Source organism: Mchenga conophoros, linkage group LG12 (assembly GCF_057382185.1).
Source record: "Mchenga conophoros isolate Kocher_MC1m ecotype Shallow Benthic linkage group LG12, M_conophoros_male_GT1.1, whole genome shotgun sequence".
Taxonomy (NCBI): domain Eukaryota; kingdom Metazoa; phylum Chordata; class Actinopteri; order Cichliformes; family Cichlidae; genus Mchenga; species Mchenga conophoros.
In genome coordinates, this window is record NC_140537.1 from 3,612,995 (window position 1) to 3,636,752 (window position 23,758).

Sequence of the window (23,758 nt, forward strand, 5' to 3'; positions counted from 1 at the left end):
ACCAGCAGCCTCATACTGTATCTCAGCAGTCAAAGCAATACACCACCAAGATGTAATATCTATTTTATAACTAATGCAGATCGTAGGAAGTAATCTGCTCAGTGTCAAAGTCTGTCCATCATAACCCTCTGCTACATTCCTGCTGACCCAGTCAAAAAGCACAGCCCCAAAGCAACATTGTAAAGGCCTGAAAGGATACTGACACAAACTCTACATGAAGGACAGAGCCTGTTTAACATAGCAGTGTACACCTGCCTCACCCTTTCACCTTTAATCACAGTAAGCTCATGTGGAAAAACAAAGAAACAAACTTCACTCAGTTAATATTTGTTTTTTATCCGTCATACAAGACTTCTGCCTCTTAATCTATGACTGACTCATGATTATGGCCCCTTTTTCTCATTATTTAACGCCTACATAATAACATATGACATAATTCTAAGTCGTACGACATCAGTTGTGACCAATACACGACTGACATCAACATATTGGCAAATAAGGTGTTCACTAATGTCACTCCCTGCTGTTTATCTGTCGTGTCACATCTGTTTTGTTAAAACTACATTTTTCAAATTAGAGTGATGAAGAGCAGTTTTAAAAGTGTTGCATTTTTTAAACAATTAATCATTTTTTTTCTTTCTAAGGCTCAAAAAGGGGAAAATACTAAAAAAAAAACACAAGTTGTTACTTTATTTGGCCCTGAACTTCATAAGTGTGCCTTATCTCTTCACTTAAGGTTTTATCTATTACTCTTTTTTCTGAAATACATGGGTGGAAGCATTGCTGCTCTACAGGCCATTCAGAGTTCTTAGCTAAGCTACCGTTATCTTTTCAAACTTGCTTCAGTTTGGCTTTTTTACTGTGAAAAAAAGAAAAGGACCATCTGGCAACCACCAGTCACCGGGGGAAAATGTGTTGTCTTTAACCAGCTGCAAGCAATAGTTGGAGGTAGCAATAGCAATCGCTATAAAGGACTGTCCTCCTGTTAGCAGTCAATGCGATCACATGGAGCTTTTTGGCAATATTTGTAACTGATTTAACATTTACATTTTAAAATATTCCATTTTATTTAGTTAATTTTAATTTGATAACAGTGGTAATGTCGCTATTCTAGTGTATATCAGCAGGTCACGATTTTGTGACCTTCAGCCAACATTCACAATCCTCAAATAAAACCCTGAAGTTGTACATGTACTATTTCACTCCCAAATGAAATCATGTAATTACTAACAAAACTGACTTCATTATTCACTTTGATGAACACACCATGCAGTCTTATGCACACAGCAATGGAGATTCATCGCACAAGTGCACAAGTAACAAAACGGGGTCCTTGTTAAAAGTGAGCCAAGCTGTCATCTGCATTTGTTACAATGGGAGAATATTCATACCAAAAGAGAAATCGTGGTGATTTTGTTTGACAGGGAGGAGAACGAGCTGCCACAGAGAGAGCGCAAAGCAACGTGTCGGAAGCAACAAAAAACACAAGCGCTCCTGTGTGGTGCTAAAAGCCACCCCAGAGCACTCCCCAACCACTGAGTCAGCTGTGAACTGATGCCGTCACACAGTTTGCTAGATGAATGAGATTGTTTGGCGTACACACTCACACGCACACATTTAAAGAACCCTCATCCATCAGGAACAAACAGCTCCATGTTTATAGACGTAAAGCCTCCCTCCTACAATCACACGCACCCATCCATATTATCTCAGCAGTGTAATTTCTAGCCTTTCTTTTCTCACATTTGCAAAACACAGTGAGTGTCAATTTCCACTAACATCTTTCTTCCACTTCACACAGCCATTCACACACATAAATACACAATCTAGAATTCTCACTCCTTCCTATGCAATACACTTGAAATGCAAATACATGACACAGTGTTATGTGACAAAGTGTTTCAACACATGCACATATGCACTTGTAAAAGTCACTCCCTGCATGTACCCACAGGCATATATACATGTTGGCTTTGCATACTGGATTCTCTCTCGCACCTCCAAAACCTTTCTTCTTCAGGTGTTAGTAGGGAATTTCTTCCACATCCCCTTCTCCAGCACTTAAGAGCTTCAAGTGGCTGACCTTGCCAACTCAGTACATGACACACATGTGAAAACAGTCTGTGCTCCTATTATCCCATCATGTCTTTTATCTTTTATCAAAACATTTAGAGGGATGACACAGAACTGCATTATTTTAGTGCCATTAACCGCTTCTGATCCACGTATTACTAAAATACGCTTGAAGCATGAAATCACATTTTTATACGTTGTACATAAAGATCAGAGAAAATGATTTGGCCTGTTGTTGCTTTTGTTACCTTCACAAGCAAGAGGCACAGTTATCTGAGCTTTCCTCAGTAAAACTATTTATTGGTGACGCCATGCTTTTTATGGATATTATTTTTGTGTGGTGAAACAGTGCCACCTTATGATCTCCACTATATGTATATATATGTTTACTTTTACTGCACAACAGTGGCACAAATTCAAACAGAGTAGTCTCCAGTCAGTTTCCAATAACAATTTAGTACCTTAAAAAGAGAGCCAGTTTAATAGTATGGAAATGGTTTAGGTACAAGGGACCAGACCTTCAACAAAGAACAGAACTTTGTCAAATACGCAAGGAAACAATTCCTGCTAAAGTTGGAAACAACAAACTTGTTTTACCACTCCAGGTAAAAACACACCCTCCAGCAGAACCAGGCTAAGAAGGCACACAAGAAAGAGAGACTAACAGCCACTTATGTTTTATCCAAAAGCAAATAAATGACTTAGACTAACATTGCCAGAAAAAAAAGTCCTTCAATTTATTCACTTTAATAAATGGTTGGGTCTAAAATATATTGTCTTAAACATTATAGAATAGAATAGAATAGAATTCAACTTTATTGTCATTGCACATGCACAGGTACAGGGCAACGAAATGCAGTTTGCATCCATCCAGAAGTGCTTTAGTGATATAGATATATTACAATATATATTAGCAATAATATAGATATGTGAGTATATTACAGAAATGGGTCTATTATGGTATGTTATAATGTACACGTATGAAGTATGTTGTGAATATTCTATAACTATAAGTATGTACAGGCTGTAGTGAGTACAAGCTATGTACAGGATATGAACAGGATATAAATATGAAAAACTATACAGAATATGAAATAAATAACTTTACAGAATCTGAGATATACAGCTATACAGAAATGGGAACTATGCAAGTTGTAAACAGTTGTAGGATTAAAAATTATCGAATGTACAGAATGATTATTTACACAGAGCTATACAGTAGTGCAGTTAAGATAAGTGAGGGTGTAGATAGTTTCTACAGAGGCTATATAAAGTGCTGGTGGTTGTGAGTGGTGGTTCAGTCCATGTTATTATTGTGTTTGAGGGTACAGTTGTCCATTGTGGGTGTGTGTATGTTCAGTCCATGAGTTTAACGTGGGTCAGATGTCAGGAGGCAGAGTTCAGGAGTCTGACAGCTGTGGGGAAGAAGCTGTTCCGGTACCTGGTGGTCTTAGTCCGGAGGCTCCTGTGGCGCCTCCCAGAGGGCAGGAGGGTGAAGAGTCCATGTGATGGGTGACTGGGGTCTTTGATGATTTTCCCAGTCCTTTTCAGACACCGCTTCCTGTAGATGTCTTTTATGGCAGGAAGTGGTGCTCCGGCGATGCGCTGGGCAGTTTTCACGACCCTCTGCAACGCCTTCCGGTCCGAGGCAGAGCAGTTCCCGTACCAGACTGTTATACAGTTGGTCAGGATGCTCTCGATGGTGCAGCGATAGAAGTTCACCAGGATGTCTGAGGACAGGTGGTTCTTCCTCAGAGTCCTCAAGAAGAAGAGGCGCTGGTGAGCCTTCTTGACCAGCTTGGAGCAGTTGGTCGTCCAGGTGAGATCCTCGGAGATGTGGACTCCCAGGAACTTGAAGCTGCTCACACGCTCCACAGCCGCCCCCTTAATGTCACAAATGTCACAAATTTCCTTGAAATATTGTTATATAATGTTGAAGCTGTGTCACCTAATTGCAACACAGATACACAATTCCCTCCTTATGAAAATACAAAGGAGTGATTAGTCAAGTTTGAGAACATAATAAAGGTTTTGAGAGCAGTTTGATAACTCCAGTGATAGCTTTGAACTTTAGCCTGTTAGCTTAACCTAGCTAAACTTAGCTAAAGTTCAAAACTATTGCAAATGTTTTAGCATCTTTTGGGCTATCTTTCTAGTAGCTCAAAAAGCTTCTGTTCTCTTCTAAAAACAACTTTTAGCTGTTTCAGCAAAATACTAGCAGCAACACTAGACATGAAAAGTTAGCAGCTATGACCAGCGCAGAGGAACATCTGGTAGCTAAACAACCAGACCATGTGAAAAGAGAAAAAAACTGTACTCACACTAAATAGAATTCTTACTTATTCATATTTATAGATTCATAGCTGTTATTGCTACTTTTAATTGAAAAGGTTAAAACACATAATGCATTTAAAATATAACTGTAAGAGTTTGACAACAGTACCACAGGTGCTGCTAATATTCACACTAATGAGCCACCTGCTAACTGCCAAATGGTGCTATGTTGGAAGATAAACACTAATCACTTTGTTGCTCTTAAACACCAGCAATACTAAATTTCTATTAAAAATACAACCTTACCTTTGATTCTACAATCTGTTCATCTTAAAGAGCTTCTTTGGTTAGTTCTAGTTGGATATATTTGTGAGTTTTTAGCTTGTAGTGACTATTTAAATTCATTTTAGCTCAATTTTATTTATACAGCATAAATTCATAACAGCAGTAACTTCAATGTACTTGAAGGTTAAAGACCCTACAGCATTTAAAAGAACAAAAAAATGCTGAGTGACCCCCCCAGTCAGATCACCCCCTATTAGCAAGTACAGGACAGTAGAAGGGAAAATCTCCCTGAGAGGAGGTGAGGTAAAAGAGAAGAGAGCACAGACAGACAGGACAAAAGGCACACTATGGCAGAGAGCGCCAGAATAATAATGACTAATGATTAAATGCACTAGTGGTGTATATGCACACAGAGACTGAGAAGAGATGATTGAAGAAACACTCAGTGCATCATGGGAAGCCATCCCAGCAGCCTAAGCCTATTGCAGCATAACTAAGGGAGAGTTCAGGGTAACCTGATCCAGCTCTAACTATAATTTATCAAAAAAGAAAGTTTTAAGCCTAATCTTAAAAGTACAGAGGGTGTCTGTCCCCCGAATTCAAACTAGGAGCGGATTCCACAGCAGAGGGACCTGAAAGCTGAAGGCTCTGCTTCTATTTTTCAAAAGTCTTGGAACCACAACTAAGCCAAAGTGTGCTCTTAGGATAATAAGGCACTATGACGGGTGTGATTATGCAAGATTTCGTATGTGAGGAAAAGGATGTTAAATTCAATTCCTGATTTACAGTGAAAGGGAAGCAGTGAGAAGATAATACGGGAGAAATGTGGTCTTTCTTTCTAGTCCTTATCAGAACTCTTGTAGCAGCATTTTGGATCAAGTGAAGGCTAAATGCAGCCAAATATTAGGTGTGACTGCAACACCTAACAATTTAATTGTGCACAGAACTGCACTTTAAGACACAGTAAAAATATAAATAAATAAATAACAGAGGACTCGGGAGTAACACAGAGCATTAGAGGACTAACATATTTATCCTGCCACCAACAACCACACACACACACACACACACTCTCTCATCTCTCATCTGAACCGTGCAGATCCTTGACCAGGGCGCGTGTTTGAAAAACCAGAGGTCAAACCGTAAAGCAATTACACTGGCAACTCATCAACCAAGGGCTGACAGCAATACAATTATCTCCAGGCTGCAGCAGCCTGCAGCAGACTAGCGAGCAGACAGCGAGGGCTGTGTTTAACTTTGGATATAACGGCGCTCGCGGTGTAATTGCACCCTGCCGAGTGCACTTTAATCCTGTGGAGGTACAGAGCAGCACGACAGGGAGAGAAAAGAGGAGGTCCATTAGGTCGTACCTGAGGCCTTGACATCGCACCGCTTCGCCAGGAGGAAGAGAGACAGAGGGAGATGTATGGAAATGGTTTCAAGAGATAACAGACTGATGCAGTCAAGGCTGGTACGACAGCTGCCGCAGCACTCGCTCTTGATGGATGTAAATAATTAGTTGAAATGATACAAGGAGAAAGTGAACGAGGAGGTTGGAGACCCAGCTGCTAGCAGTGCATTAGGCAGCTGTAAACCTTTTACAAATTCATCCCCATACTTTTATAAAACATGGAACACTCACACAGCAAGTCATCAGCAGTGATGACGATGATGATGAAGGCCAGCTAGGAGGCTGTTTTCAGGGATCGCATGTGTTTACGTGTGTTTTCCCCACACAGGTTTGTATTGATTATGCCTCGTTTTAACTGAGAAGCTTCAAATTCACAATGTGCTTAAAATATAACTGTACAACAGGTGCTGATAATTTGCACTCTAGCGAAATGTTGGCACGACACTCGATTTCAACAATGGCCAAAGTTTCAGAACTAACTGTAACATGAAATATTTTTAAAGAACACTGGTAGAGTCTAATTTTCACCTCGTTTAAAGCGTCTCTTCCAGTTAAGGGCAGCTCTGAATATAGTTTTCCCATTAAATGACTCAGAGAACACCAAAGTGGTGCTGGGTCCGTAGCAAAATGAGCCAAAGTACTAAAAAAAGTTAAACGCTGTGATTGAAAACCAAGCAGAGTACTGAGTGAAAGGATCAGTGTGCTGAGTTTTAATGTCCTAAAGGAACTAATTTATAATATAAAGACAATGTGACATGTTGCACATTGCAGGACAATATCACATTAATAGCTAGTCATCCATGCACACAGTGATGTATGAATGCATACGGAGTCGGCACCATCTGTGAGCGAAACTGAATCGCATCTGTGTGTATCAGACGTTCTTTATGCTCTGCTGTAACTTCATAAATACACATAAGCATAAGTGCTTTCATTTATATATTCCACTCTCATTATTTTCTTCTAATGCCGTCTTCTGTGTGGTTCATTGTCGCCTATTTGCTTAAGTCTCATTTATGATCTTTCTTTTGCTGCTGCAGCAAACCAATTTGCTCATCCAGGGTCATTAGAATTTTCCTTCTTTGCTGTGCAGTCAAAAAGTTATTAATGTGGAATAAGACAAAAATAGAACGCGTGGTATTCGACACTATAATACGATCCTCCCCTTTGTGTTTCTTGTGAGATTCCAAATAGTTCCGAGAGGAAGCCTAATCCAAATCCAAAACCTCCCACCAGAACCCAGCAAACACATGTCACTGACTTATGAACAACTCCTCAGAAAGATAACATTGTGAGCAGACTGATTAATGAGGAACCAGATGGGAGGAGGCTGGCTGCTGGAGGAAGTAATCAGTAAGTCAGCAGCCACCAGCAGTTGAGAGGAATCACAGTAAGAAAGTTTTAAAAAAGCAACCGACAGAACAAATCAAAGGAAGTTTGGCTAGCTTGACCAAGGACCAGATGAAGGCTCTGCTGCTGGTAGAGAAGCCCTTACATGACTCTGAGCCCTGCGCATCCTCAAAAGCCGCCTCCCTGTAGGAACCAGCCTGTCACTCATCCAGTGGGGCGTGTAAGAGTAGCAGCAGTGGCCCTGTGTGAGGAGTCCAGCGGGCCTGAATGATGTCTCATCAGCTACTGTGGTGTCAGAGCAGTGGGGCGAAACCAAGTGTCGGGCTGGTTACTGCTGTGCCCACTCAGGCACTATGTCGCTGTCCTCTCAGGTGTGATGAGAGGGAACCTAGACGGTAGCATGTCTCCAAACCACAACTGTAGTGGAAAGGCTGCGATGACTTGGTCTGCACCACCTGCTACGTAGGTCGCCGTGTGTATTTGAGTACATGCGCACGTAAACAGCGTGCTGCTTCCACCGAGCAGCAACAAACGGCAGCGGTGGCGGGTGCCTCTCGTCTCCCCGTTTTCCCTGTAACGATGAGTGATCCATTCGCCTCCCGTGGAGGAAGGATGTGTTTATACAGCTCGAGCAAGAGGAGAAAAACAGATTACAGAAGCACTCTGGTCAAGTGTCAACACAACACCGCACAAAGAGACACACATCAAACGAAGCAGCAAGAGTGTGAACAGGCAGCTAGCGCTTAGTGAATCAGCTAAAAACAAACAAACCTTTGAGTTTACAAATAGAGGAATTTCCTCTCTGCTGACCCTTGTTCGGCTCCAGTGGAGGATCTCATTCTTTGTTGGGGGTTTTTTCCTGCCCTGCAGCACTTTAAAATGGGGAGTTGCATCAAGCCAGTGCTGTACTATGAGCTCTGACATGTGTTGCAGGGCTTTGCAGCACCTTTCACTTGAAACTGCCCCACAAATGATAGAAATGGAGCAGCTGCCAATTCATCAGGCAGCCCCCAGGAAGCGCTGCGTGACAGGCGAGCGAGTTTGCTGCAGGAGCAAGCGATTCATTACAAAAGCTCCCCCTCTGTGAAAATTAAGAGTGGAATCGGAGCACGGGGCTAACTGGGAGTCATCTTGCTGCCTTTTCTATTGCAGCTTAACTGCTGGCATGATGAAATAATCACAGTCAATAGGCCCTCCTGCCCAGGGAAATCTGTATGCTAAAGGCCAGGGGCGGTAAGCACAAGAAGGCAAGTGAGATTTGGCCCACCTGCTGTAAAACCCAGGTCAGAGTGAGCCAAACTGCCGGGGCTTCAATAAGCACATGTGAAATTAACTAGACGTGTGACTGAATGCCAACTAAGAGGTGACGAAGGATAGGAAAGGAAAGGAAGAGAAAGGAGAGGAAAGGAAGTGGAGATGTGCTCGAGTCAGCTCAGCCAAAGGTGGAGTGGCTGGGCAGATGCCAGATCAGAGACAAACTAGGCACAGTGACAGATCTATTCCCCCGCTGCCTCCAGCCAGCTGTCACTGCAGATAAACACAATGGGCACCTCTCTCCAACAACAGCATGCTGTAATCTGAAATTGACAGCTGACTCTGCCTCACAACTCCGAGGGAGCTGGGGGAGAAGACGCTGTGAGTCAATTAACTGAAAGAAAGGAATTTTCATTTGGATGCCTCTGAATGTAGGATAAGTGGAACGAGAGAATGGAGTATGCACAACAACATTCAGGTGCAGGGTATAAAAAGGAAAAGACCGTCTGGAAAGAAATTAGAACAAATTCCACAAAAGTCCCCTTTGGTCTTTAGTGTGCAAAGCTTACTGGGAGCAAGAGAAACATGTGGATAGTCCTCAAATCCCCAAACTCATCCAAAGCTCGCATATTTGTCCTTACATGTGTTCTCTGATCCGATCGTGCTCTTAGATCGGGTAGGTTTTTCAACACGGGCTAGCCCCCAAAGCCAGTAGCTCTTGGGGTGTGACACCCACCGAGTGACACATAAACTCCCAACACTCCAACGCTGGCTGCCAGGGGTTTGATGTTTTGCATGAAAAGCTGCCCACACAATCACTTTATATGGAGGAAAATGCGTCCGTAGCCTCCAAATCACTCGTGTTGCCAGCTTTTGCTTCAGTCTTTCCACGGGGCATTATGCACAGAGCAGTGGATCAGCGCACTGTGTGCTAGTTGTGACTGTCTGTTTACGTTTTCACAGGGAAAGCTGGCAGCCGTAGTGTGTCTGGGCCTGCCAATGCAAGCCTAGGCCTCAGCTGCCCTGGATTTGTATCTCTTTACAACAAAACGTTTTTTTCTTTACAGCCTACATAAAAAGTAATATCACACGCACACATATTTAAGTTCAAAGACCATTAAATGAAGTGAAAAACAGTATATCTTAGCCGAGCCTGTGGGGAGCTGCTCTAACCCGCATTCATTCAGTCACTCCCAGCCTCCCTCGGCCTAGTTAATGACATCCGGGCATAGAATTTTAAGAGGTCTATTGCCCTCATGTCCACTGACTTAATATTCAAACTGCCCTATAAATGTGGACTGCCAATCCTGTCCCCATTTTTCTGAAGACTCGAACCTCATTTTATCCCTATTACATTCTGATGGACTGATGTAACTCTGCCTCTCATTCCCAGAGTCTCTCTCACAGCAAGGGTAGTCATCCATTCACAGCAATCTGCTGCTGGCTTCATAAATACATGTATATTTGACTCTGTCCAAACCTACCGCTGAAGATGCAGGACACAAATCATTACTTAATCTTGAAAATATAGGTGAATGCGGTTAATGTTAAAGAGTTAGCTACTGTATAACCTTAGATTTCATTTATTTATTTATAAAGCACGTTTAAAAACAACAGGGAGCTGACCAAAGTGCTGTACAGAGTAACAGTTAAACAATGACACTGACAACAACGACAGGTAAGAAAATTAAAAGAAAATTAGGATAAAAGAATTGGTAACTCTCATACCGTTTGAAAAGCCAGAGTAAAAAAATATGTTTTAAGATGCGATTTAAAAAGAGTAACAGTTGGGGCCTTTCTATTGTGGAGAGGTCGATTATTCCACATTTTCGGTGCCACAACCGCAAATGCCCGATCTCCTCTATGAACCATCCTAGACTTATGTAAGGTAGGAGCAGGTGATCGCTTGATCGAAGGGCTCTAGAAGGCGTATAAAGCTGCAATAGGTCAATAGGTGCCCGGCCAACTACACTGAAAAAAAGGGACTGGCCATCTCTTGGATTTATGTAAGCATCTTGCATGTATTTAACACAATTGCCTCATGTTTTAAAGTTAAATGTAACTATATAGTGTAAAAACTACATGATATGCAGAAAGGGTGTATTAAATTGTTCATATCATGTTCAGGTGAAGTAAGTTAATAAGATAGCAACGTTAAATCTCGTGAAACCACGCGTGATTTCATCTCGCGGGCTTTGGATCGTGGTTTAAAAAAGGCATCCATCTCAGTCAAGTCGAGCAGCCAACTCTACGTTTTTGGTATGTCTTGATTTTTTTAATTAATTTTTACCATATTTCAGCCAAATGTAGTTAAACGTCTAGAGTGTCGCCATGTAACATGCTAAAAAAGAGCCGTTAGCTTATTTGCTGTTTTATCTGTTGTCAAAGAATTGGCGCTTTTTCATTTGAATTTGTCTTTGGCACAAGAGCCGTAATATCACATTAAACCTAATTACGAGGCACTCATAACATAATTTGGTTTTCTGTGTGAATAGATTTGTCAACTGACTCTTCAGTTACATTGTGTATTTACTGCACCGTGGTGTTAGTGAGATTTTGGACATTGAACAGCTTTAGCTAATATCATCAGCGGCATTATGCTAGCTTACATCCCTACCCCTCCTGCCCTCACCTGCTGTCCTTTTGTTTTTGTTTTTGTTTTTTTTGCTGCACATTGAGAGATGACCTCTATTCTGCATTTCACCAGGAGTCAGCTGATGGATTGTGGGTTCAAGGTGTTATGGTAAGAAAGTATATTCTATTTTCGTTTCTGTAACTTAATTATAATAGGTTTTTTATAATTATTAGGTGCATGCATACTCACCCTATTAATACAACTGAGAAATCCAAAATCTGCCATAGGTTTATCTTATACCTGTATGTATTGCCAGAAAGGTGATTACTGGACTCGCATTAATGCACACTTGAACTGAAATGAGGTTGTAACTTGTGGGTTGTTGGGTTGCAAATCAGAAACAAACATCTTTGGATTTTTTTAATCCCATAAGATCTGGAAACACAGTTTTTATTCAACAAAACATTACTGATTAACCAAGCACAGTGCCTGCTGTTATTTCAAAATAATTTTATGTCATTTCAGATGAAATGCAGCATTCCAGTGCATCCCAACCATGCATACAGTCAAGGTTTCTGACGGAGCTGAGTTTCTCTCTGGCAGTCTGCTGAAAGTGTTTGCAAAGTGATCGGGGGAACAGGGCACAAAGCTAAAGGATGTAGCTGCCATTATGACAGTAAGAACTTTAAAATTCTTTAACTACAAAGTGTATATGTATTGCATTAGGTCAGTAAAAGATTTTTATGCTACATCCATTGAAACAGTCAACTATTACCTGTGAGTAATGATTCCACTAAAAGGATGCCATAATTTTCGTCATGCATTTACTGGCCCACTGAGAAAAAATTATCTTTTTTTAAAAATAAATGTTCTGGAAACTATATATCCATAAAGTTGATGTCAAACAGGAACTTTTGATATTGCTTTGTAGATGCTGGTGTTGCATGTTGACTGGTTTAAAAAGTCAAGAGTTTTTGTCTGGGATCATTTTCTTCTGTGCTACTGAAAAGTTCACAAATCTCTGTTTTCTTTGTTATAATAGTCAAGGATGACATTAATGCTCGGAGTCCCTCATCAAAGTGCTCCGCATCTGTGTGAAAGACAATTGCAACATCTTGGTGCAGGAGTTCATGGTGAGTGTTTTATGAGTAGATTGTGGCTTTGCAACATTTAAAAATGCATTTAGTTATCCACTTGATCCTCATTGGACTGGTTAGGACCAGTAGTCCTCTTTAATAATTTGAAGTTCACATGAGGCCTGGTAGTGAACTCGGCCGCCGGCCCTTGAGGCCCCACCCCCACCCCTGTATTAGGGGTCACATCAGTGTGAAAAAACTTTAAATTTGTCATTCTAGTGAACAAAGAAAAATCCCCCCAATATTTACATTAGCTTTTGTTTGAAAAAAAAAAAAAAAGACCAACTGACCAACAGCTAACCAAATTGTGGGGCTGAAAGTCTAAATTCTAACATCTTCTGAGTGACATAACCTGGATTTCTGATGGGCTGGTGTCTTTCTAACAAAAACTAATGTAAAGCATTTGAAATTATTATGTTTTTCACCCTCTCTTAGAAACTCTGTTAGACCATGAATGGCAGCATGGCAGGCCACTCTTTGGCTATAGCTATTTACTATGTTGCTTGCATTGGTTTAAATTACTCTAACATTAGAACTGGTAGATTCAAAAGAGATGAGTTTAAAAAGGAATCTTAAAGAAATGTTTTGTGTTTAACCAGGACTTGACTGAGGCCACTGCACAGATTGAGAAAACCACAATGAACATCTGTCTCCAGAGATGCGCCAGGCAATGACTTTTCTGATGTTGTTCTTCAAGATCTGGATAACGTGACCTTTGCAGTAGCCATGCTGTTTGGACCTTTTTTATTCCTTCAACATGAGTTACCCATCACAACTCTGCTACACTTTTGAGGTGATTCAAAGGGTGGTAATGGAGTTGGATGCAACTCAGCTCTCAAGAAAAGCTCACAACTAAGACAAAACTGCTCCTGCAACGAAGCTCACTGTTATGCATGTGAGGTGACCAGCTCTAGGTGAGAGGACATTTAAATCTCACACTTGTTCTGCTGCATTTTTGAAGCTCAATTCCAGGAACGGATCGCAGGGTTCATTTTTATATACTCTGCAACTGCCATGAGGACAAGCCGTTTTTTTTGTTGTTTGTTTTTCCTTTTGCTCTGTACAAGTTCTGTTTGTCTGTTTGGCAGCATTTTTAAATTTGTCTTTGTATTTTTTCTTTCTTTTACTAGTGAAGAGATGTAGCGTGAACAGTTATGCAGTCTAAATATCCCATATGGGTCGTGTGAAATGGTATTTTCAATTTCATTCAGTTGAAGTAAAGAACGTTGAATATTTCTAAGTGTGCTGTTTTGAACCAAGATGTCACAGTATGATCAGTGCTGTAATTTTTGACAGTCACTGTATCAATGTTATTTTTGCGTCTCTTGAATAAAGGTTTTGACCTGCAAGTGCTAATTTCTTTAGTTATTGGGGTAAAATGGGAGGTGTTAATAGGAAGGTGTTTGCCAATTCAGTAACCTAATTTAATGTTAATGGAAACTAACATTACCTCAAATTGTTTAGTTATAATTGTTGTTTAACTGAATCTTGATGTCAGAGGCCTTAAATAGAATGTTTTGATTTGTTCTTTCCCAACATTTTTCAAAAGAAACAGTCTAATTTCTTTACTGTGATTGATTCCAGAGAACACGGAAGAACTGACATTATTTAACTGTTGATTTATATAGATTCAGTGGAGGAGTAATGTCAGTTTAATTCTTTACCTACTGTCAATGCAGTGAAATTAGACATTTTGTTTTGAAAGGTTACTGGTGGATGCCAGCAACCATCTTGGAAGAGAACAATACAATCTGTTATAAGGCCTCCATTTGAAAATTGTGTATTTGATACTAGAATATAATAGCAAAATGTAATTTGAAGATAACATGTAGTATTTAAGTGACCAAGTAGTATTGGGTAAAAGTTATTGAATCGTGTTGGGATAACGTGAGAAAATTGTGAAGGATTAAAATATTCCAAGAGCTCAAATTACTTCATCAAAACATGTTTAAGTCACATTTTATCAACACAAATTGCACAGGTTTATTGAACATGAATAAATTGTGTTAATTTAACTCAATTGTTTAAGTTGCTGCCGAAGCAAAACATCTGTGTGCAACAAATGTCCACCATTGAATTAAGTAAATCCAACAACATATTTTTTTCAGTGTAGCACTTTATAAGTCAAAAGTAAGATTTTGAATTTAATTCTAAAACGCACTGGAAGCCAATGAAGGGAAGCAAGCACCGGAGTAATATGTTAGTGTTTCTTCACACGAGTCAAAAGCCGAGCTGCCAAACTGGACTGACTGACACCCACATATAGTGAATTGCAGTAATCCAGTTGAGATAAAACAAATGCATGAATTGCTCGTTCCAAATTTCTAAAAGATAAAAAAGATCTCACTTTGGATAGGAGCCTTAATTTAAAAAAGGACCGCTGGACAACTGAATTAATTTGTTTCTCGAATGTAAGTTTGCTATCCAAGAAAACCCCCAGGTTTTTTTTACATGCGTTTTAACAGCACATGTTAGGTTACATAAGTCCAAATCTGGGGCACTAAAATTACAGCTTGGTCCAAAAATAATTACCTCAGTTTTATCCTCGTTGAAGGTAAGAAAATTTGAGGCCATCCAGGTTTTAACTTCGTCAAGACATTTGACTAGCGATTCTATGGGCGTGGAGGTGTTTCTATTAAACCGAAGATAAATCTGGGTGTCATCGGCATATGAGTGAAAGCAGATGTTATGCTTCCTAAAGATTAGGCCTAGGGGCAACATGTAGATTGAAAAAAGAATTGGGCCTAATACGGAACCCTGCGGGACACCACAAGTAAAAGGAGCTGGGGAAGAAATAAAATCATCAAGGCTCACGGAAAAAGTCCTCTCGGAGAGGTACGACCTAAACCATTCCAAGGGGATACCTTTGATACCACATTGCTCCAAACGGGAGAGCAGAATGCTGCGGTCAACAGGATCAAAGGCTGCGGTTAAGTCTAGGAGCAGGAGCACAGCTGGGCCTCCTGAGTCAGTGATAAAATATCATTAAGTATTTTTAGGAGGGCAGTTTCTGTGCTGTGGTGGGTTTTGAAGCCCAACTGGAACTTCTCAAAAATATTATGACTATTTAGAAAGGTTTGTAGCTGCTCAAATACAATCCTTTCTGAAATTTCTGACAGAAACAGAAGCTTGGAAACAGAAGAATCAAGGTTCGGTGTTTTAAGCACTGGCTGCACTACAGCGTGCTTGTATCCAGTTGGTACTACTTCAGAGCTGAGACTACTATTAAAAATAGTTAAAATGTCGGGACCGACTACCTTAATAATCTTTTTTAGAAAATGGGTTGGGACTCCATCTGAAGGGCAGGATGATGTCTTTATGCTATTGCAAAGATCTTCCACCTGGTTAAGACATACAGCCTCAAACTGGTCAAAAGCAGTTGAGGAGGTAAATGTTAATGAGACATTATACAGAGATGGGGTAGATGTAGATCGAAGCCTTTCTATCTTATTAATAAAAAACTGCAAGAACCTATCGCAAGTTTCAATGGAGCTATCTATATGGAAAGCGGGGGAGGTATTCAAGACCGAATCAATAACTGAGAAAAGAGTTGTTCTCAATAATGCTTGCAAGAAACTTAGATTATACTGCAGTTTTTCTTTTTCAGTTAAGTCAGACTCAGTCGAGTCGAGCCAAATTTCAACTATAAACTGATGCTGGATCCAGTTCCACTAGTAGATGTAAGATATTGTAAATATTATTGATTAAGGTTGATTCTGCAATGATAACTGCAGAGATTTACAGAGCTGTTAATGTTTAAATCTTGATTTTAGTAGTGTTGTGATGGTTATTTTATGTTTAGACTTGTTGTGGATGTGTCTCGTGGACTATTAGGCAGATATTGTTTATAGCTCAGTAACTGCAATTAGAGGAAATACAGTAATAAGCTGTTGTTGCAGATCACAGTAGGTACAGTGTGAAAAATGCCAATTTCATGTTGGAAAATGCAGCTGTCATTGTTAAACAGGGAAATCTGTTACAATGAAAGCTTTCATGCACTATAACATTTAATAACCCGGTGAAGGTATTTTTCAATGTGCAGGTTTGTTTGGTGACTTTGCTTCAGGAATCAAACGACAGCCTCTCTTCTGATAGTATGTTCACGTGAAAATTAATTAAGCTTAGTGCTCAAGTCACAGCTGTTTGCTCTCACAGAGAATTCATATGTAAATATCTCTGTGGAACTTTTTTAAGAAATGAAAGCAAACACTATCTTTACTAAGGTGTTGATCCAACACTTATGTTACTGTGAAGAGCAATGTGTGCATGTGTTGCAGAACCTTTTGAACAAAGCTATGAAGTGAAGAAAGCCTGATCCGCTGCTGAAGTTGTCAAAACTCACAAATGCCTCTTATAAAGGCAAGATCTCACTAGTGAAAAGGGCAAACATGTAATACTGATTGCAAACGGTCGACTCAGGACCTTCCTAAAAGTTCAAAGCAAAAAAAAATACAATTCTCCTCACAGCAACCAAGTCCTAATAACGCTTCACCATCACCTCACCATTTCAACAAGTGCTTTTCTGTAAAAGAATAATGATAATAATTTACAGTGACCCTGGTGGTACATTCTCCTCTTTTTTTACGGATCAGAAGCAGTTGACATTAATGTGACATTTAGCTCAAGTCAAAACACGGCAGCATTCTGGCATCCTTTAAGTAAACTCTCCTCCATCCTCCAGGCTCGCTCGCTTCAAATGTTACCTTCTATCTAACCAGCTTTTTATAATTTCCTCTGAGCATTGCGTCTGGTGAGACTACTTGGAGATAGGACTTGTTAAACCCGAGTGCACCCTGTGTGACTGGAACATATATGAGCTGAGCAAAAACCCCATAAATAAAAATTGCATAAAACCCATTTATATGTGTAGCCAATCCCCCAGACTACCGCTAAAATATCTTCACAAAATGCCAGATATATGCATGGCCACACTGATAACGAATGCCCAAATCCAGCCCAGATATCAATGTTAAAAAATGCTAGCCATTTATGACTCGAAGCAACTGAGAAAATGTGACTAATTTGCTTTGTGCATCGGATTACGGTAAATGTGACCTGCTTATCACAGGTGTAAATGTCATCCTCACAACACAGTGAAGAGTGACGATGACATCTATGGTGGGCGGCGGACACAAGTCTAGGGTGGCTGCTGGCACGCATAATGAGGTCAGGCACAAGAAGGGAATCAATAGCCGTGTGACAGCCGGGGGTTAAAGGTCAACACAAGCCTGACTCAGTCACGACATCGGCGTGCGTGTTTTTGTGTGGACACACTCGGCAGCATGGCCAAATGTATGCTACTATTCTTGTCATTTGTCAGCCAGTCAAAAAAGTAATTACTGTTTTGAAACATTGACTCATTACAACATGGAGACAAATAGCTTGTCTGTTCTGCCTGAATCACTGACAGCATAATAACAGACCATCTGCACCCCCCTCCCCCCGCCACCTGCACGCATTAAGTCGTATACATTCATCATGCAGTACAGAGCGAGCCCATGTAATTACATGACAGTAGCACAGTGCTGTTTTACTAACAAATAACACAGATGGTGATATAAGAGGAGGTAACTACTGCGGGTCAGTACGCAGGATGACACACTGACAGGACAGCAAACAGTACTTAACTTCCTCCTCCAATAGCATCCATAGCATCTCTCATAACCGCAACTTTGTAACTGCAGCATCCTGGCACCACATTTATAAATATGTCCGTCTGCCAGCGTTCATAAAGATCCCATGCGTTCTGCCTCTTGTCTCTAAAACACTGTTGTAATTTATTTTTTGGGGAGGGGCAAAACTGACTGGCAGTCTGGACGGGTGACAATGCCACTTGGAATTGGTGCTGAATTTAATAACGAGGAAAGAATCCACGTGTGGAGCGTGCCATTCTTGGGCTCCAAGAAAAATACGTAAGGAATGCGACCACACGGCTCTGTTGTGTGGGATGCATATGTGCGCGCGCGACTGCACCAACACAGCCTCGTGCGTGTTATATGCATATGTCAGCTTTCTGTCTGCCTTCATTTCCATCTTGTCTGCCAATCTGTCAATCAGTGCATGTGTAGAAAGAGACCAATACTTCTATGTGTGGGTTGAGGGATCTGCCTGTCAATAGCTCTTGCTTTCTCTGTATTTTTATGTTTGTCTCTCTGCCAAGCTGCCAGTCAGAAGTGTTTTCAGAAAGAGAGAAGCCATCGTTCTCTGCTGAAGGGCTCCCCACAGAGAGAACTGAGAAGCCCATCTATCTCAGTGGGTATTTGTGATTGCCAGCGGAGTGATAAGATGCCCCCAGGGCAGTGCTCTGTGCTCCGGCAGGCAGGGATCTTACACTGCACTGATGAGTGCTGTCTAGAAGCTTTATCTAGGACAAAAGCAGCCTTGTTAAAGCTCAACACCAGCGCTTAAACTAGCCGTGAAGAAACAGAGAGAGACAGAGAGAGAGCAACTGTGGGGGTGAGAAAGGAGAAACGTCTCCGGCTGAATATAATTACCTAGTTCAAACGACGCTGAATATGGTAAGTAGTACTTATCTCCTCAGCGACCTTCCCAGCCTGCACATTCCACTGTCATGGAAACTTAATTGAGGGAAAGCTGGGTAATCACGCTGTTCTATGTGGCAGTGTACTGTACGTGTAATGTAAAGCACAGTGTGTGCATCATAAGGTGCAGGGCGGTCGAAACTGTGGTAACATAATCACACCCCTAAAAAAACATGTCAAGCATTCTGTTCACAGACACACGCTCTAATGCAACAGGAAGTGCAGCCTGAGAAGTCAGGAAAGGGTCAACTACACTTTGCTGGCAGCTGCGTGTCCATTTACACTTACTCACTTTAAGAACTGCACATATCCATTTCTTGTGTTGACACGGTACATATTATTTCAGAGAGAATGCCCAAATAACAGCCCATGTACACTACTTGGCATGCTTGCATAGCTAAAAGAGAATATGACATCTGAACATGCACAACCATGAAATTAGGGGATTTGCACAGCCACTCAGCAGCAACGCAGTATCTGCAGATTTCAGTCAGTGATATGTTGTGATGCCAGATTTGTGCTCAACTCTCATGTGTTTTGTGAACAAAGGCTCTGGTCTGTCTCGCGCTCTGTTTACATTCATTACTGTAAACTTGAACAGGATAACGCACATCCTGACTTCTGGAGCATCGCAAACCTGCCAATCTTAAGGTGCCTTAGTGAAGTGGAGTGATTCAGACGCTGCAGAAAAAACGAAGCGAGCGTTGGAGTCCTGAGTGACGTCACTTGTAATGATTAAACGAACAGTAATCAGTTTCTCACTGAATTCATTTGGCAGTTTTTCGTGCACTTTCATTGCTTGAGTGTGTTTCACTGCCATCAAAGGCTTTGTTGTTTAATTAGCATAAGATTGAGTATGTTTTAGTTGTCCCATTTTAAAGATATTTTTGGTGCTAAGCAATAACATCTGGCTATAACTTATAGAGAAGGTAAACAACTCATTACCCCATTCTCTTTTTCTCTCATTGGTTAATCAAACAGGTTAGTCTATGTAATGTATGCGTCTCTAGACAAGTTCTTTTATATGGCAAATGGAGGAAACGTTGCTCCAAGATTTTACACATAGGAAAAATAGAAATTTGCCTAAAATTGAGGTACTTCGAGTGAATTCTAATAAGTTAGTCCGTCTAGGTTCTTAGTACACGACTTTCATGACTTCTAGCTCTTAAGGGTTTCTATGAGTAAGGCAATAAAACAGCTGGGTTTGCCGTTAGCAGCCGTTAGTCAATACAAACTGCTACTGGAAAAAAAAAAGAATTAACGGACAATCCACACACAAGTGTTAGCTTCAGCCTGATCACACTCATTTAACTGTTGCATCTATAGCTGACAACATAGAATAAATCACACGTAGCTTGAATCATAGAGGCTTCCGTGGTAATGAGCTGTATAAAAAGATCATCCTAGTTTCAACAACTAGGATATGATGTTTAAATGAAACACAGACAAACTGGGTTTCTGCCCACATGGTTTCTGTTTCTACAAGCACCTATGATGCGTCGGTAATCCTTAAACTGACATTCCTGTCAAGGTTAACCTTAAAACCAAGTGATCCGACTGTTGCTATTCATGTGACTTGTTTTGGGAAACTAGGTTAGTAGTTACTGAACAAGTCAGCAAACGTAACACTTCAGTTTCAGAAAACCCAAATTCTGTTTCTCCACTGATCCGAAAGCGAGACGCTGCTGCCACAGTTTTTTTTTTTAAACCTGGATGAGCACATGTAACGTGAGCCTGGTTATGTCTGAGTACCAGCAGCAAAATTAGGTAAAGGACTTACCAGGTAATGTTTACACGTGCAAGCACAATATAGGAAAGAATATATCCTAACCGGCCAATGTGTGAGCCTGTGGAAGCGCTCCGGGCCGGCAGGCTAATGAGCTCAGTAACAGTAATAAGCTTGAAGACAGCAGCTCACTCCTTATTAATATGAGACTGGACTGTTTGTCCACACAGCTCAATGGGCCCCTAAAAAGCTAATCACAGGTACCCTAGTATAAATATAAATCTTGGTTGCAGGCCAGTGTTTATTTTTATTGGTGCCTCAGAGCTCAACAAAAAAAAGAACTGTATGATATAAGCAAGCACTTTTTTTTAAACAGAACCTGGTCTATTTGAATGTGCATGTTTTTGCAGTGTCAAGGACAGCTGGGTACATTTTAGCATAGGGGATGCAATGAGGTACCCTCATGATTTTGCATAGAAATACTCGTCTAAAATCCCCCTAACCTTAGCAAGTGACTGTCTTTCTGCCTGCGTGCGCACACTGCAAGAGAAACAGTAGTGACACTGTGCTGCTGCCAAAAGAGCCACTGACTGCGATTACTCTGAGCAGCATGCATGGAATTAAACATAATATATTAGACATGTGGATATTTCTTGCCTTCCCCCAGATTGCCCTGAATAACTCACTGCTGCAAGGTGTTTCCTGAACTTGTTACTGTATCTCTCTGTGCACGCTGCAGTGTCCTCTCTTGCCCCGCAACATTATCGGTTATGAATTTGTCTTTGACTATAAGTGAATGCACAGTCTGTGCATGTACTGCTAATAAAGAATCGAATCCATTGTGGCTCCTTCATCCTGTCTCCACAGCCAAAACCCGTCCAATAAGCAAGAAAAGGGTTCAGCTTCTCAGCGACAAACCAATCCTTCTCTTTTAGTAGTTTAAAATCTGGCTAAGGTCATTGGTCTAACCGGGACAATTTGCCATAGCCTCCTCCTAAAGCTTAAGAGGTCAACGCTCAAGCAACACTTGCAGTATAAAAAACAGCTTCATTACTAAACGAATGTGTTTAAGTCTGTGAATGAAACTATACTGTTATTGTTTGAGTAAAGAAAGAAAATCCTGTTGGGAAAAATTAGAAACAACCAGTCACGTGTCCAGTATGTGACCAGTATGTACACATGTGACTAAAAAGTGGGTGATGTTGTGCCAGAAACCTCTGTTCTGTTTTCCTAAATATAATAAATGAATAATAAGATGTGTTGCCAAGGAGTGTTTTATAAGTCTCCATATAGCATCTCATGAGATGGAAGTGAGAAATGACTTAAACCTGATGTGTCATGGCACCAACACTGAATGAAACGTTATGCAAATCTCTCAGTGGCTTTAACAGAACTGCAGTATTTGTTACCCTGGGAATAAGACTGACCTTTGGAAACGTGACCTCTGGACTGACTGTGACTGGAAGCCGAAGTTGCAGCTCAAAGACTCGTGTGACGCGTACTTATTTTGAATTATTTAACCTCGCATGTCTGTACACCTGGAGGAACCCCAGAGTCAGATACGTTTGCAGTGAGACGTATTTACAATAGAAAACATCTCCAGCCTACAGTGGACACTTGTCACTGCACATTATCCGGTTTCCAAGTGGGGATGTATTTAACTCCAACACAAAACCTGCACCAATCCAGATATAACAGTTTCCCCGAGTTTAAGTGACCCCACACGGCTGCTGAAAATACTTCCATCACGCTGACAGCACACGCAAAGAAAGCGCACGACGCTAAGGAGCGCTATCATCAAAGCGAGCTGTATTGCATCAGTGGCTCGGCCAGCTCATTCACAACAGACTATTGCCGGTTTTTACCGCCGATTACATCACTGAAGTTGAGGAGATTACACCGTTGTTTATGCTCCCGTTGCGGTACTACAAATGAGAGGCTTGCAGGCCTCCAGCTGTGTACCTAATAATGCAGTCTGTTTAAGATGCTCATGTCCTCTATCAGCCAGCCCCTTACATGTTTCAACAGCTAACTGCACATGCTGGTGGTTTACATCAGGCACATAATAGGGGAACGGGAGGCAATATGTTAACTGATGGTCTCAGACATTGGTGGGATGTGAAGAAAAAAAAATTGCCACAGCAAACAAGGGTTAGGAGTTTTCTCTCTCCAGGTTGAGGTGCATTGTGGGTCTCGTCTTTGTGTTGATATCAAGCAGAGTGGTTTCCCGTGACAGTGGATCATACAAACAGAGTGGAAGCAGTATAATCGGAGCAAAAGGCTGTGTAGCTAAAAAGATTGTCTACAGGAAACACAATAGGCCTCCAGTACCCAGGAGTACATTAGCTGAAAATAGGCCACAGGCATTTTTGTCCATAAAAGAGAGGAGAAATGAAAATCCTCCAGCAGCAAGGCAATAACTCAGCTTTTAATGACAACAAAAGGAATCAACAAAGCACACAGCTCTTTCTGAGCACGCTCTAATCAGTGTCGCGTCAACATTGTTCAGATCACATGAGACTATTGAGATGCTTTATTTGACACGACTTAAAAAGCACAGTATTTGGGCTTTAATATAATTTAATTACCATGGAGCCAACACAGAGCTGGCATAACAACTCCCAGTCTTGGCAAACAGCAGGCAGTTGCTTAATGTGATTAATTGGTGGTTTTTGAATTCCTATATGGGAAATGTCATTCAGGAATCATGATAGGGAACTGAGTAAATAATCACACAGTGGAGCACATTTCAAAAGCTTTTGTCATCGGGCTCGTTTACATGACATAACAGATGCCGTCTGTTAACAGTGAAGCTACTGTATTTTCTTTGCACTTTGTCAAACGCCTTAAAAATAGTGTTGCATTGTTTGTATTCTTCTCATCACTATTTGTCAGTTTGGATCCCGCGGTGTTGGTAATTGATCGTTCCCTGGGCAACAGTATTAAGTCTGACGTCCTTTTACTGTAATACCAATACTAACATAGTAGCTAGCAATCAATAAATCCAGTTAAAGTAGCTGCTGCTCAGTACTTATTAGCTCCTATTTACATGTGTTGCTCAACTCAGTCAACAGTGTTAAGTACACAAAGTCGATCAACACAGTATCTACACTGCCTGACTGCATGAATTCT

The 23,758-nt window shown here is 41.0% G+C and overlaps 1 protein-coding gene and 1 long non-coding RNA gene across 10 annotated transcripts in view; one reads left to right on the forward strand and one right to left on the reverse strand.

The window, feature by feature from the left end:
* The window catches only part of fbrsl1 (fibrosin-like 1), a 288,815-nt gene that overhangs the window by 209,130 nt on the left and 55,927 nt on the right, over window positions 1–23,758 (reverse strand). The window lies entirely within an intron of this gene.
* On the forward strand, window positions 10,620–14,444 carry LOC146561904 (uncharacterized). Its single transcript, XR_014894580.1, has 4 exons — window positions 10,620–11,390; window positions 11,748–11,898; window positions 12,265–12,355; window positions 12,958–14,444. It is a non-coding gene; the product is annotated as an uncharacterized LOC146561904 (long non-coding RNA).